At 38.9% G+C, this 14,431-nt stretch overlaps 1 protein-coding gene across 4 annotated transcripts in view; it reads right to left on the reverse strand.

Moving 5' to 3' along the window:
* The window catches only part of LRRC4C (leucine rich repeat containing 4C), a 483,012-nt gene extending 481,827 nt beyond the window's left edge, over positions 1-1,185 (reverse strand). For all 4 annotated transcript variants that reach the window (XM_054275195.1, XM_054275201.1, XM_054275194.1 and 1 more), the window contains exon 1: positions 577-1,185. The gene's annotated coding sequence lies outside the window, so the exon portion shown is untranslated. The remainder of the gene's footprint in view (positions 1-576) is intronic.
* Between the last annotated feature and the right edge of the window lie 13,246 nt (positions 1,186-14,431).

The following is a 14,431-nucleotide window of genomic DNA, read 5'->3' on the forward strand; positions in this document are numbered from 1 at the left end:
CAAAAGGTTAATGAGAAGCAAACAGATGAACTTCATGTAAGTGGATGCACAAATCCACAAATTTCTATTCTGCTACCTTCTCCTTCAGCTAACAGCACCAGAAACAGCTTTGTACTTACATATTCATCATTCCAGAGCTGACTGAAATGCAGAGAAAAAACTAGACAAGATTTATGAAAATATGGAGGCTTCTATTGAAGATACTGTACGAGCTATATTTCTTGCCCATTCGAGATAGTTCCCAAATATTTTAGCTTGTTTAATAAAAAGATTTCTCCTCCTAGAAATTCTAATACCCTTGAAATAAAAGGAGCTTTATAGTGCTATTTAACTAACATTTTCCAGGAGCCCTATAGATTATTATTTTGCAAGCATTTTTACTGTGCAAATGGCAGGGGAAGGAGGGAAAAAAAAGCAGAAAAGGAAGTAAAAAGGGAATGCAAATCACAAGCACAGACTTTAAAAACACCATACTCTGTATGCACCCAGTACTAACGTTTTAGCCTTTTTCCCCTACTTTGAGCAAGCAGGAAACAAACAAGGAAACAGAAGGGGTATACAATCCCCTGGACTTACCTTTAGTACAGTTCCTCTATAAACTTCTCAGAGAGAAATTTAAATTCCTCCAAGTGGATATGATTCTTAAAGCTTTTCTCTTTCTCGAGTCACGCAGAAGCAAAACAATTAGTTTTCAGAGGTTCCATTTACTGCTCTTCCATCCCCAGCAAAATGCGTCCAGGAGACTATGCCAAAAGTAAGCCCAGAACTCAAAGGCAATTGGAAAGGGAGCGTAGGGGGTTGCTGAAGGACCAGATTGTGAAATTCAGTAGCTTGAGCACAGAAATATCCTACTGTACAATATACCTGGCTTCTTGCTCACCAAAAAACTGTAGTGCAAACTGTCAGTAGTAGCCTCCAATAGCTGCTGTGTGTGCTGCAGATGGTATGTCTCACTGTTACCTTCCCAGATGGGTAGAGGATTCAGAGAGCAGCAAAACCAGGGGGTCGCCTCCAAACCAGGTGGATTGCCAGCCACTCATTCACTCAGTCCAATTAATCAAGACAAGAACAGCTCAGTCACCGGAGGTATCTCCTTCCAGGGTGCACAGGATTATGGTAAGGTTATTAATCTTGCTTTGCTGCATCCCCCCCACCCCCTACATTCAGCAGCCTGCACCGAGATGATTGCCAGCTCTGTCTCTGTCCCTGTTCTACTGCATTTTGCTCAGCCCTCTGTTGCTGCAAGTGAAACACAGAGGAGGGAGGAATACTAATAAGGTGGTTAGCTACAGTTTCTTTAAGGCATTCTACATACTGCGTGCGTGTGTGTGTGTGTGTGTGTATGTGCATGTGTGTGTGCATTTTCCATGGGGCAATCTGGATTTCTTGGCAGCTGAAATAGGACTTGTTTCTACATCAAAGTCTGAATTAATCTGGATTATCACCTAATGAATACTGGAGCCAGCAATTGTATTTTACTTACAGGATAAGAGGAGGGCACTAAATGGTCTAGAAGATTAGGGCAGCAGCAGTGGTTATAGGGGGAGGAAGTGGGGGGTTGGTAGTGTAGAAACCACACTACAGCCAGAAGAGCATAATCAGTTCGAAAATTTGCTCCAAACAGATCACTTTAGCAATATTTAAAAAGTCATTCTTATATCCTGAACTACTTGGGATTTTAAAATCAGCATTTTATTATCCATCTTTAGATTAGGCAGCAATATGCAGAGTCAAGTAAATATTTTTAGAAAGAAAAGACTTCTAGCAGAAAAGGAAAAAATTAGAATGTCAGTGAAGGCAGACATCCAGCACTGCATTTATGAAGGTGCTTAAAATTCCCTCCTTTAGTGAGAATTGTTTTGCCAAAACCTTTCACTTATGAAATGAGTTTAGAGTTCTCAGTCCAAGAACCAAAACAGATTTTGCTTTTATTGCCTAAATTACTGACCTGCATTGGTTCACAAACCTGAGTATTCTGCTGTGGTAAGTACAAGTCCTAGCTGTAATTCACTCATGAAATAGGAAAACAGACATATCGCCTTTGCTTTCCCACAGGTAATTCAGACCCTCTGCATCAGGTTCAGGATGCAAACACTGCTGTCTCACTTGTCATCCATAATTTCAGCTTTTTGCAGCAGATGACACTTCAGATTCCTTCAGGAGACTGAAGATTGAGACCCCTTCAGAAACATGAAAACAAAAATAAATCATTCCTCAGAAGCAGCTCTGGGATTACTACAGTAAATTATAACTATGAGGGACTGTTAAGGAACCAGTTCATGGGTCTGAGCAGCCAAATACATTTGACAGAGCTCCCTAAAGAATGAGCTACATGAAATGAGTTTGGTGCTTCATGCCACAGAAAGAGCTACCACTACAGGTTTTAGCAACCAAACTGTAATTGAACACGGTGGAAGTGCTTTGGGAGTTTTAGGTACACCAACCATGGAGTAGCTGGCAAAGCAGCCTGCATGCACTGACCGTGGCAGTTTTACTGCTACTGTAGCACAAAGGACCACAATGTAACCGGGCAAAATCCATAAGCACAGTGGCCACAATATTTAGTACTAATGTGGAGTAAAAATCTTCTACTGCTAAGTAAACTCTGCAGTTTTAACAGCCAGTGAACTTGCAAAGCCACACAGCATGATAAGGAGGCTGTGGTACCTGGAAAGAGAAATGTAGGACACAGTTTCAGAAGATGGAAGACCTGCACTGTTTTACAAATGACACATAACCACTTGGGCTTTTGTTCACTTCTTCATCTTAAATTGTTGTATAATTTAAATCAAAAATTACTTATTTATATGAAAATCCACTGTACCAACAGGAGAATTAGTATATTGTTACTGGTTTTTTCTTTGCTGCAATTATTTTGCTTCTCCACCCTAGCCTTTCTTCACCCTCCATCATATTCCCAATCACTGCATGACATCTTATGTTGCTGTTTTCTTGACTTGTGGATCTTAGAGAGGATTCTTGCTCATCCACAAACATAAACATGCCTATTTACAAAGGAACATGAGCAGCCACACCAACTTGGACTGAAGGTCCATCTAGCCAAAGTTTTGCCTGCATTGGTCATTGTCACTAATCAAGGGAAGCGAATGCTGGCATTTCCCAAGTACACTGTGCCAACCTTCAATTATCTGTGACACAAAAAAAAAAAAATCAGAGATAGGAGTGCTCTGCACACTTTAGTATGCCACTCACAGATTCATAGTCTTCTATCATAAGCAGCCTGGACTCATTTCCTCATGCTGAGAGGCCCTGATACATTTACCTGCCCTTCATATTGACTTTGCTCTATTCAGTCAAACACTTCTCAGTAACCTTTTCCACCTCATGCAGTGACCAAAACGCCACAGAAGTATAGCACTACACTGACACCTCCTAATTTTAGAGTCTATCATCCTAGAGCACATGCTAATGAAGCTAATGCCAGGTTCTGTTTTCTAAGACTGTGGTATGAATAATTTTGCTACTCTCAGATTAACAAGTTCATCAGGGATATAACATCTATAGTTCTAACTAATCAGCTAAGGCTTCATAAGGAAGACCTCATGCCTAGACCAAAGTCCATTGTGGACATCTTTCTTCATGACCTTTTACTAGGTACAGCCAGAATTGCTTGAGTATATTAAAAAAAGCTCCAGAGCTAATTAAATCTATTCATAAATCTAATATTTATCCAATCCATGGGACTGGAACAACAGCAAAAGTAATTAAACTGACTTGCATTCTAATTTCCATGACACAGAATGCATGTTAAAGAAGAGCAGAAAAAGAAAGATTAAATTTTGCCCAAGAATAAACTGGTATCTTCCAAATATTCGTCATCATAGTCCCAAAGGTGCGGGCAAAGACTTTTGTCCTACTTTGCCTGTCCTTATGTCATTTTTAAAGCCATACTACCTGCTAATTACTTTCACATTAATCAAAAGGAAAAAATATTCTTTGCACTTCAAGAGGTTTTTCTTGCTGTTTGATTTCAGTTTTTTTTCCCCAAAAACAGGCTGCACTTAGGTCATCTCATCACGCTCCTGATTACAACAGTCTTACAAACATCTTTGGTTTTGTTCCCCCAATTTGGTTAAAACAAAGGCAGTTTACAATGCAATATAAACCAGATGGATATACTACTCCCTTCCCCCATCCCATCTCCAAAGGGGGGAAAAAAAAAAAAAAAGAAACTTGACTTCAGCTCCCCCTCACTCTAGCCCTCACCTCATTCAGCTGAATTTGATGACCTGTCAGTTAATATCAATGTCACTCCTCTGAAAACTTCTGAAAATCAGCACAAGTGAAGAACACAAGCTTATAGCTCAGCAAAGCCCTCAACAGAGAAAATACTGACCCAGCACACATGCTCCCACACAAAAATCCTCCAAAAGCCCCTCAAATATTTTTTTATATTTCATTTTATTATTATATTGGCATCATTTGATTTAGTGATGCCCCATATTCCATATGCTATTTGCAACCAGTTCCCTTGTTTCCTCTTAATTTCCAGTTCCTTTTTGAAGTAATAATCATATTTATGAGTCTGATTCCCACACTGAGAAAGCATTAGCAAGACCCCAGCAGGAGTCAAAGATGACCCAAGAGGTCCCTGGGGACAGGCTGAGGCTGGCACCCAGTACAAGCAGGCATCCCTGGCTGATGAAGTTTGAAGAGTTACAGCTGCCAGAGTGCACACTACCCCCGATGAGCACCCTAGTGACAATCATCAGAAGAAAATATAGACCAGTTTCTCATCCACCATTTGGCTTGGCACAGTCCTAACAGAGTCAGGATCAATGGGTGCTGTAAATTTATGCACGGGCCTCAAAGCTACAGGGACTGTGAAGCAGCACATGCAGCTTCTCCTGCCTCTGCTAGAGGGCAGCGGCAGCTGCTCCTAAGGAAGCCCAGCATCCACTGCCACTGCTGGACTTGAGACAACGTCAGACCTGAACTGCGCGATACTGAGGCTTTTGGAAAAGTGATCACAGTGATCTTTCTCCTGGGAGTTGTGAAGCCTATTAGTAGCCACAAATATTTTTAGGAGAAAACAGTGAAAGAAAGTAGAAATGCAAACAAGAGAATGTATTACCTGGAGAAGAGAAAAATTAATTGCCAACTAACTTAAGAAATATTTGCAAAACTTATATTCAAGATCAGTGGTAAACAGATTTCTGCTGCTACAAGAATCTTGCGGACAATCTGTCCGGGTCTATGCATTACTGTTGCAATAGACATGAGTAATAGTAATAATGGTATCATCTTAAACCTTTCCTCCAGGGAAAAGGCACAACAGCAAAACTGCAGCAAACACTTTCTTCATGTTCTTTATATCTTAAAACTTTATATCTTAAAACACAGTCATAATCTAGTGAGAAACTCAAGTGAGTTCCTCAGAACTTGAGAAACACACTAAGTACAATATTTCATTATTTACTGCCCTAAAATAAAGACAGGCTTTTCATATAGTGGCAGTTTGCTTTTTTCTAACCAGCTATTTTGAAAAATTGAGTAGCTTACATTGTGGGTATTTTTAGTCCAATAGACTTACCATCAAGTTCCAGTCTTCTGCCTAAAAACTTTAATTCAGTGTCACAAGCCTGTAATTTCAGATTAATTCTGCAATGCTGAAATACAAATCATAATCGCTTGTTTTTGTGCTATTTGGATGCTATTATTTAAAGACAGATTTTCCAACCCTAATATCTTAGACAAAAAAAAAAAGAAACAATTTGATGAAAAATCAGAAGTAAAAAAATAAGTACATGTTTCTTTATCTTTCTTCCTTCAAAGGAAAGACATTTAAAGCCTTGTTTGAAAGCATGAAAAACAAAGTCTGTTTCAGAAGTTCAGCTCATGAGACTAATATATATATCTCAAAAGTCTATGCCCACAGACTCCAAAGCCTAAAATTGTACACAACTCTTTATATTCTGATATATACCTGTTCCCCCACAACACTTCCACTCCCTTTCCAAAGGAAATTACATTTTTTCCTCTCTTGTCAGCAGAGCAAGTAAACTTTTTTTTTCTTCCTTCTTTCTGTCCTTCAGCAGCTCCTGCTGCAAGGAGACAACACAGATCCAATACACAGATCCTCAGCCTGAGCTAACATGAGCATTCTTTGTACAATTGCTTACATTTCTCTGGGACCATTGCCTCTCTTCCTTCCCTCTAGAGAAATGGGTTTCAAGAAGTGTGCAGTACATCCTTTAGTGAAAAGAGACAAAGTAATAGTCTAGACTTTGTTCTCACATAATTGTGCACTTGCTAAAAACATCTGGATTGCTGGCATATACAGGTAGCCTTAAATACTGATCACTGTTTATGAAACAAGATGAAAGTTACTAAATTAAACTTAAACATCTTGGATTTATTTATTCTGTGCTAAAGAAATACTGATATCAAAAAGACCAGGGTATGGCACTAGCTTATTTAAGTTCCCTAGAAGAAATTATTTTCTAAGCAGCAAGAATACTTTAATTTGATTTTTTGATTTGGTCATAACTCTTTTCATGACCTTGAACTTAGCATACATTCAGGTAAAAAAAAAAACTAAAAGAGAAAAATTGGAAGCTGTGATTGAACATATATCTTGAACCAGTATTTCAATTCTCAAATGCTTTAATTGTCCAGGAGCTTTGACTAACCTCTCTGTACTGCTTGTGCCCACCAGCACTTTTTTATTTTTACTAACTCAAGTATTCTGACTTCAATTAGGAATGCCTAAGGTATGATTTTATCAATATTCCTGCTCTCCAGAGACTTTCATTTTCCCTCTAGTGCCAGCTCCAGGTTTCCTTTCAAGTCTCACTTGTCTGCACAGGAATTCAGAAAACCAGCTTGAGCAGTAGTGGGACTAACATTGCTAAACAAGGCAAATATAAGGATGAGTGTAAAATTAGTTCACTTTGGTTACAAAGGTGTTCTTTCTGTGTTTATCACAACACTGTTGTAGATTACCAAGATGATTGGGAGAGTTCAAAATGTCTTCTAGTATGCTTCTGACTGCACAGTATTTTGCAAAGTTGCTTTAGAATATTTACAAAGTTGCAAGCTGACACTTAAGTCATTAAACTTTGTTGGCATGCAGAAACAAATTATAGGGAATTAAAACAAAAAAAAAAAACAAACCAAGATTCAAAGAAAGGACAAAGATCTCACCCTTTGTGAGTTTTATATTCAGAAGAGTTTTGTGACAACAACCCTACTCTTTCACTCATCAATGCAATTTCGAAAACGGCATTTTAGTCCTTTATAGCTTGACCCAAGCTGGGCCTGAAATAAGACATTTCACTTCACATTGGAGACAAAGGCTTGTGACCAATCAAGATATCAACAGCTACTGCAAAATTTGCAAAATAAAAGCCACTTTCACTTCAAAACAGAGATACTTAAACTATTAAACTAAACATTAATAAAACACAACTGCAGTTTTAAGACCTTAAGGGTGAGTCCTCTGCTCCACGACAAATGAAGTTCACACATTAGGGTGGAAAGCCTTAAGAAGAAAATAGTTTTTAGGCTGATCAAGGAACAAGATCTATGAGGTCCATCTCTCTCAACCAAGTAAACCTCCTTGTTGCTGCACTGTAATGTACATTCACTGGCTTGCAGTCTAATTTTAAAGTATGAACAATGGGGTGCCCATCACTTTCCAAGAGAGACTGTTCAAGCGCCTAAAAGATCTCAGAGTTAATGCTGTAAAGATCCATTGCATGAGCACTGAGTTCTATTACTTCAAAAACATATGCTGATAGAGGATGTTAAACTCAGATGACTCACTTTCCCATTAATCAATTTTCATCAGCCATTATAGCCATATCCCTCACATGCAGTGAAACATTTTTTGCACATGATTTTCCTTTCCTCTTTATACTAACACCTACATATCACCATGGGCAACAGGCAGCAAAAGATATCTTTACTTGTGCTAAATGTTAAGCTTACAAACAAGAGATCATTTTGGACTTAGGGCCATCTTGCTTTTTTCTTTCTATTGGTCTCAGAAAAAAGAGCATTTAAGTACCCTTAAAGACAGCAGTCCTTTCACTTGCAGTCTTACACCCAAGTTTTTTCTCTCAGACTCCCTTTATTGTCACTGTTTGCAAGAGTTCGTACCTCAGGGCACTATAATTTCTTTTCTTTTAGGTACCTCTATTTGTGAGTAGAAGACCAAATTCTCCCAGGCCCAGAAGTGCTTGAGTGAGTAGTTCAGACAGATTCATTTCATGCAGGTGTTTTTGTTTGATATTAGCATTAGCAGATTGTTAACTACTATTAACCTGCAATCACCTTAGGGAAAGTACCCTGGCATATCTGTTGTCATGCAAATACAGAAGCTCCAAATAAAATCTAAAGGGTTCAAAGACCTGTTGGTGACAACCAGGAGAAAAAAAATCTTTGAAGTTTAACCCTAGAGAAAAGTGCTTTAAAAAGTTAATCACCTGTTTTTATTAATGCTACCTCCATATTCTTGGCAGTCTAGAGCAGGACCATGATTTGTTCTGCTTGACAAATTTTGTTCTGTACCTACTTGATCGGGATGATACAGAGATGAAGGTTTCCCTGTACTGCAGACAACACAAAGATTCAGATTCATATCCCATTTCTACCTTGATCCCCTGTGATAGGAAAGATGTGTGCTAATGTCTTTCCAAACAATTTGATGGATGAAGGAGTGAAATGGGTCTTAATGTCTCTCCTAAGTTTGGGCAGCAGGTTTGTTGCAGAGCTCGGGCAGCTTGGTTCCCAAAAGAGACAAGGGCCTGTACAGGCCTGAGTTTCTGAATTTTGAGATAAAATGGTAGGTTCAAGGGCAGACACGGGGCAGGGGATTCAGGGCTGTACCTTCCTGATACCTCAGCCAGCGAGGAAAGGAAGAGGGCAACATGCACAGGAGTCTAGGATAAAAGGAGGCTGTGCCCCCCAAAACCCCATGGCTGTGTGTCTCAGTGGACTCTCTCCCTTTATTCGAATGAAGTTGCAGGACTCCTCTGTGTCCTTTTTGGACATAAACCTCAGGCATTTGTGGATTTTCCTGACACCTGCTTGCCCTGCAGTCAGCTGCAATTATTGAAAGCATCATTAAGAGAGCCTGAAATGGTCCATCAAATATATTTTGGACATGTAGTGAAAACTTATGGAAATGGGTATGAGCTTCCTCCTACCTGCCATTTTGGTGAGCCTGTTCTCTCTGCCATGGGTGAGAGAGAAAACAAAAAGAGAGCAAGGGGTGGGAAGAAAGAAGCTGTTACAGAAAAACAACTCCTCATGTTCTGTGAAATTAGAGTAATGATATCTCTGAATGCCCATAAGAACCCCAGAAGACATTGACTGGAGTGGTAGTGTAGGACAGAAAAACAAAAGGGGAAAATGTTGAGGGAGTAGTGAAGGGAGAGATGGGACAAGCCTGAAAATTTGTGACTGAAAGTGAGACCCCTATAAGACTAAAACAAATACTGCTTTCACATGAATAGAAGGCTGAAGGATTAAGCAAGAGACAAAGCACAATTAAAGGCTTCACAAGCTACAAAACAAGAGAGGAAGTAAGCATCTTAGCAAACTTGCACCAATATCCTTTTTTAGAATACCTCAAAGGAATCCAACCAAAACTCACTTCCTCCAATAGCAGATTACTCTATTAATAACATTCATCAAAAACAACTCACATGCATTTGAAGACTCAGTAGGGTCCAGTGGTTGCCAGTTGCTACCACCAGCAGTTTGTTATAGGACTTTGGCTCAAAAACAAATAAAAACAAGTGATTCATAATTTAAACTAAACTGAAAATAATTTGTGTGAGACAAAACATGTGCTAAGTTGTCTGAATTAATTCAAGAGTAAGAAGAGAAAACCTTCTTAAATATTAACTTTATTTAGGTTGTTGGGAAACAAAAAACTGGCAGGAAACATAAGTCTTAGAAGCATATGTAAGCATATAGACACAAAATAAATATACCCTGACTTCTAATCAGGAAAGTTATTTTACATAATAAAAAAGCTTTCAGTAAGAAAGGTTAGATGAAATTAAAGTAAATAAAAGTTTAAATTGTAAAACAGAAAACTATGCATGATAATCAGATAATTTTCAGCTTTGGAAATGTCATTCAGAAGAAATAACATGTCCTAGAATAAGTCTCACTTGAAATGAAACCGGACAAAATAAGAGCTCAATGGTGAATAATCTTATGCAAGCGAGGGGCATTAGGTGACCTAATGAATTAACTCTTTTCCATTGCTAGCTTCCCTGACCCAATGGAGAAAACCCAAACAGCTGCTGTGGTTTTTCAAAAAGACATAAGTAAAGAAGAAAAAGTAGGATTTTGTTGCCACTTGGAGAATTAGAAGGCCTCGAACAAGAAAGCATTAATTTATATTTTGTTTTTCAAAAGGATAATGCAATAAACTGTTAAAAAGTATTGATTTTACCATGCATAATGAAGGTTATTTGATTATAATATTCACTCTAAACAAAAGCAAAAAACTTTAGAAATACTCTCTCAGTGAGAATTTTACAGAACTGTAGCACTTTTGGATTATACATCTCCTGTCAAGTACCTCCTTCAGGCTAAGCAGTTTGGAAAAATTAATTCCAAAACTTCAGAAAGCAAAAATTGCAGTAAAATTACTTTGATTTGCGAAGCACAGTGTAACAGCTAATCCAGTGAGTTTTTCTAGCATACTGGGGCTTTAGAATAACTTTTTATTTAGCAAGCAACACTCCCTGGCATCAGACAATTTCCATCCATATTTTGAAAGCATTACAAACTTGTAAGACAAACATGCAAAACCTAAATGCACCCTGTAAACACCCATTCAACAGAGTGTTATTTGAGCCAGCAGCCAGGCCACCAAAGGGTGCAGGCCAAAGTGGCTGAAACAGAGGGAGTCAAGAAGGACTAAAAATTGCAGAAACGTAAAGCTGAATTTGCTTAAGTGATAAAAAGGGAAGAAACAGCATGCATCAGATAAGTCCAAAGGACTAGAGTACTCCTCTGAAAATTAGAGAGCTTACAGCTAGAACGAAACCAGGTTCCCCACTCCCTAAGTGACTAACCCAGACAGTGTCCTCTTACAGAAAATGCACATGCTTTCTCGTGTGGTGTTTCCACACAGTTATTTTGGGTACCCCCCTATACCAAATATAATAAACTTTTGCACAGCCTTTAAACATAGGTTATTTAACCTCAGAAAAAGCTACAAAACATACTAATGTTCCCTGAGCATAGTCGCTTTAGATGCCTGAAGACGAAGAAGAATTTTATACAACCATCTTTTTCATTTCCATGCATCATTCCATAATCAGTATTTTCCATTAGGTAGATAAAGGCAATTTAAACACAACACCACATATGCATTACTCACCAGTCCTACATGCAGACTCCTCAGGTGCTTCTCAGCAGTTTTCACAAAAAACTTCCCCAGAGCCAGGAGCCCTTCCCCAAAAAATATAACTCTACTAGCAGGTCTGATCTAGACAAAGATTCTCACATGCATAGAGGAGGAGAAAACTCACAAACATTCTGTATTGGCTCAAACTCCTTTTATCACTGCAAGCTCCTAAGTCTCCTCCCAGACAACACCTGAAAAGCTGCACCTACCCCCACTGAGCTGAGCACTGATTGCTGCAAGTACCATCAAATATGCTCCACCAGCTTGGCCCTGATCCCTCACAGCTGCGGGTAGTTAGGATGTGCCAAAGAGCATGAAATCCAAAATCTTGATCTCCTTGTATCATGGCTCTGATTTTTTTAATCTGAAATGTTCTGAACTTCTGTTCCATATTAAAATAGACATCATATTACCTTATTATAAGACAAGAACAGGGAAAAATAACAGTAGAATATTAGTAGTCATTAAGCTCTCACATGGCTTAAGGATAAACCCCATGGAAAAGCCTTCTGCTTTGTGATTCTGTTCCCAGGAAGTCAATTGAAACAGGTACAGTGAATAAGGTGCAAGGTCAGGCATAGCAAAACCACAAGTTTAACAGCATTTAGAATAAAAACAAGTGATGCAGCCACCAGCATAGAAACACTCAAAGGTTATTCTTATAGCTCCAGCTAAACCACAAGGAAATCTTTAATGGGTGGGACACTAGAGCAGCGCATCACTTGTGGCTTAGGGGGCAAGATTTTTGTGCCCTCTGCTTCCCCCATTATGTGGCATTAAGAAGTCATCACAACTTGCATGTGCTTCAGTTATGCATTTGTTACTTGCTACTAATGAGGCATTCTTAGAACTTGTATTTCTGTTCTTTTAGTAGATCAGTGTTCGAATGATTTCACTAACGAGCTTAGAAAAATTCCCAGTGAAACTTTTGTTTCTGCTATTTGTGCACTCACAAACCTGCACCAGTTCCCTGTAAAAGACAAGTGCTGCTGTAAGGTACAGTCTACTGATAAGCTGGTATAAGCTTTTTTGTGCCTCTAATACTTACTGATATAAAACTGTATTTATCAGCTATTTCTGTGAACCTACACATAAACACATACCCACACACCTAGAGCCACATAAGATTAATCCTGTGACTACACTGGCTTGATTGTTATCCTATAAATTTAAGCACCTGGACTGAGCTGCTCAGAGCAGGAAGCTACAGAGGGCTTAGACTTGTGGAGGTCTTGCCACATTTTATTGAGTTACTCAGTGCAGCTGAGCAGAAATATTTTAGCCCCTTGAAAATAAAAGGTAGAATACTTCAGCCCAAATAACTTTTACAGATAGTTATGCTAAAATAATTTTTGCATCCACTGCCTTCTGGTAAGGCACAATACAGTTGTATATACCTGAGTCCAGTACGGCACTGAGGGCAAATTGTCTTTAAAAAAGTAGTCTTAGTTCAATAATTCTCTTCAGAAAAAGTTTCATATTCAAAATGTCACTGTAGAAATCACTGTAATATATAAAATCTTAGGACTGTTGGAAGATTTTATACAGATAGTGAAGGAAGAAATGTTGTTTTACACATCAACAGATTTATTTGAAGAATACTACTGAATGCAAAAGCATTAGCATTCGGCAGTATTCTTCAAATAGTTCAACTTTTGTTGGTCTCTAATTCAAGTAAGGGTATTCATTCATTGCCACATGTTGAAAAATGAAAAGAAAATTTTTGTATAGTTGTCTAAAAGTAGGATAGCAACTGACGGGAAGGGAAGGAAGGGGGACGCTATACACCCAGCTGAAAAATTCAAGTTCAGAAAGATTTTGTTTCTCATTAACAAGAGAAATATGCTTATCATTTCTCAGAAGAAGAATACTGGTTATATGTTTCACCTCAGGCTTTTAAAATGGCCATTTCAGCAAGTCGTTGTCTTATACGTAGTGGCCTTGATCCTGATCTCAGTGTCTCCATTAGCATATCCATTGTCTTTATTAGGATTCCAGAGTTTACATCCAAATTTGCTTTTGTGATGGACAATGCAGCCCAACTGGCAGTTCTGAAAAAGAAATGAGGAAGAACTAGAAGGAACCAAATCTTCAGAGCAAACATTGCCAGTGGAGCTGCAGCTACGACATCTACCATTCTTACTCTCAAAAAACCCAAAATTATCTTCCTGTCACAACCTATATCCATCCAGGAAGTTGCACCTGCCATTGCACACATAAACATCTTTCCATGCACTGATGCAGAAAGAATCTCACTATTAGCAAGTGACTGAAGCTTGTGTTTCAGCCCTTCTTAATGTTTTACTGTTGTTTAGCTACCCTATGTAGTAGAGATTTCATTTCAAGATTAAATTTTCTGAAATTCCACCAGATATCTGTTAAAAAATTAAAAAATAGGTCAGTTCTTGTTAAAATCTAGAAGAGTGTATTGCACCTGAACCAGTTTTAGTAGGAGCTGCAGCACTGCCCAGAGGAGGACATGAACTGCCCCAAGCCACTCACAACCAGTTGCAGATGGCTGCAGTGCTAGTATAAGCAACTTACTGACCCCAAAACTTCAGCAGTGGGTGACCTGCCCTGGGGCAGAAACAGCCTCGCAGGACCCCAGCTGTGGGTCACCAGGGGAAAGGCAGATAGGAATAGTTCTGTGCTAATCCTGGACCCTGTGCTTTCCAACTCCACTCCAAAGGAATTGGGGAGCTACATATGAACAAAACTGAGGAAAGTTGGGCATAGGAAGTGGGGTGGAGCAGTGTTTGAGTTAAGCTGAACCTGGGGAAAGCAAGGGACAAGTCTTTCCTCAGAGTCTGGTTTGTTCTGCACATTTTCCTTCTCTCTGAATACTCAAATCAACAACTAGAAAATTGGTTTAGTTGGAGACATGATATAGCAAAAATTCTTCTAGCTGATTCTCTTCTGATCATGAGAGAGCCCATAGAACTGTATGCACTTTACATCAGTTAAACTAACCCGTCTGCACCTTGCTGGTAGTCAGCCACTGGGATCACAGCTTACACAGTGCATCAACTACAT

This window comes from Melozone crissalis, unplaced genomic scaffold (genome assembly GCF_028551555.1).
Source record: "Melozone crissalis strain CALT ecotype California unplaced genomic scaffold, PUWL_Pcris_2 ptg000018l_1, whole genome shotgun sequence".
Lineage (NCBI taxonomy): Eukaryota > Metazoa > Chordata > Aves > Passeriformes > Passerellidae > Melozone > Melozone crissalis.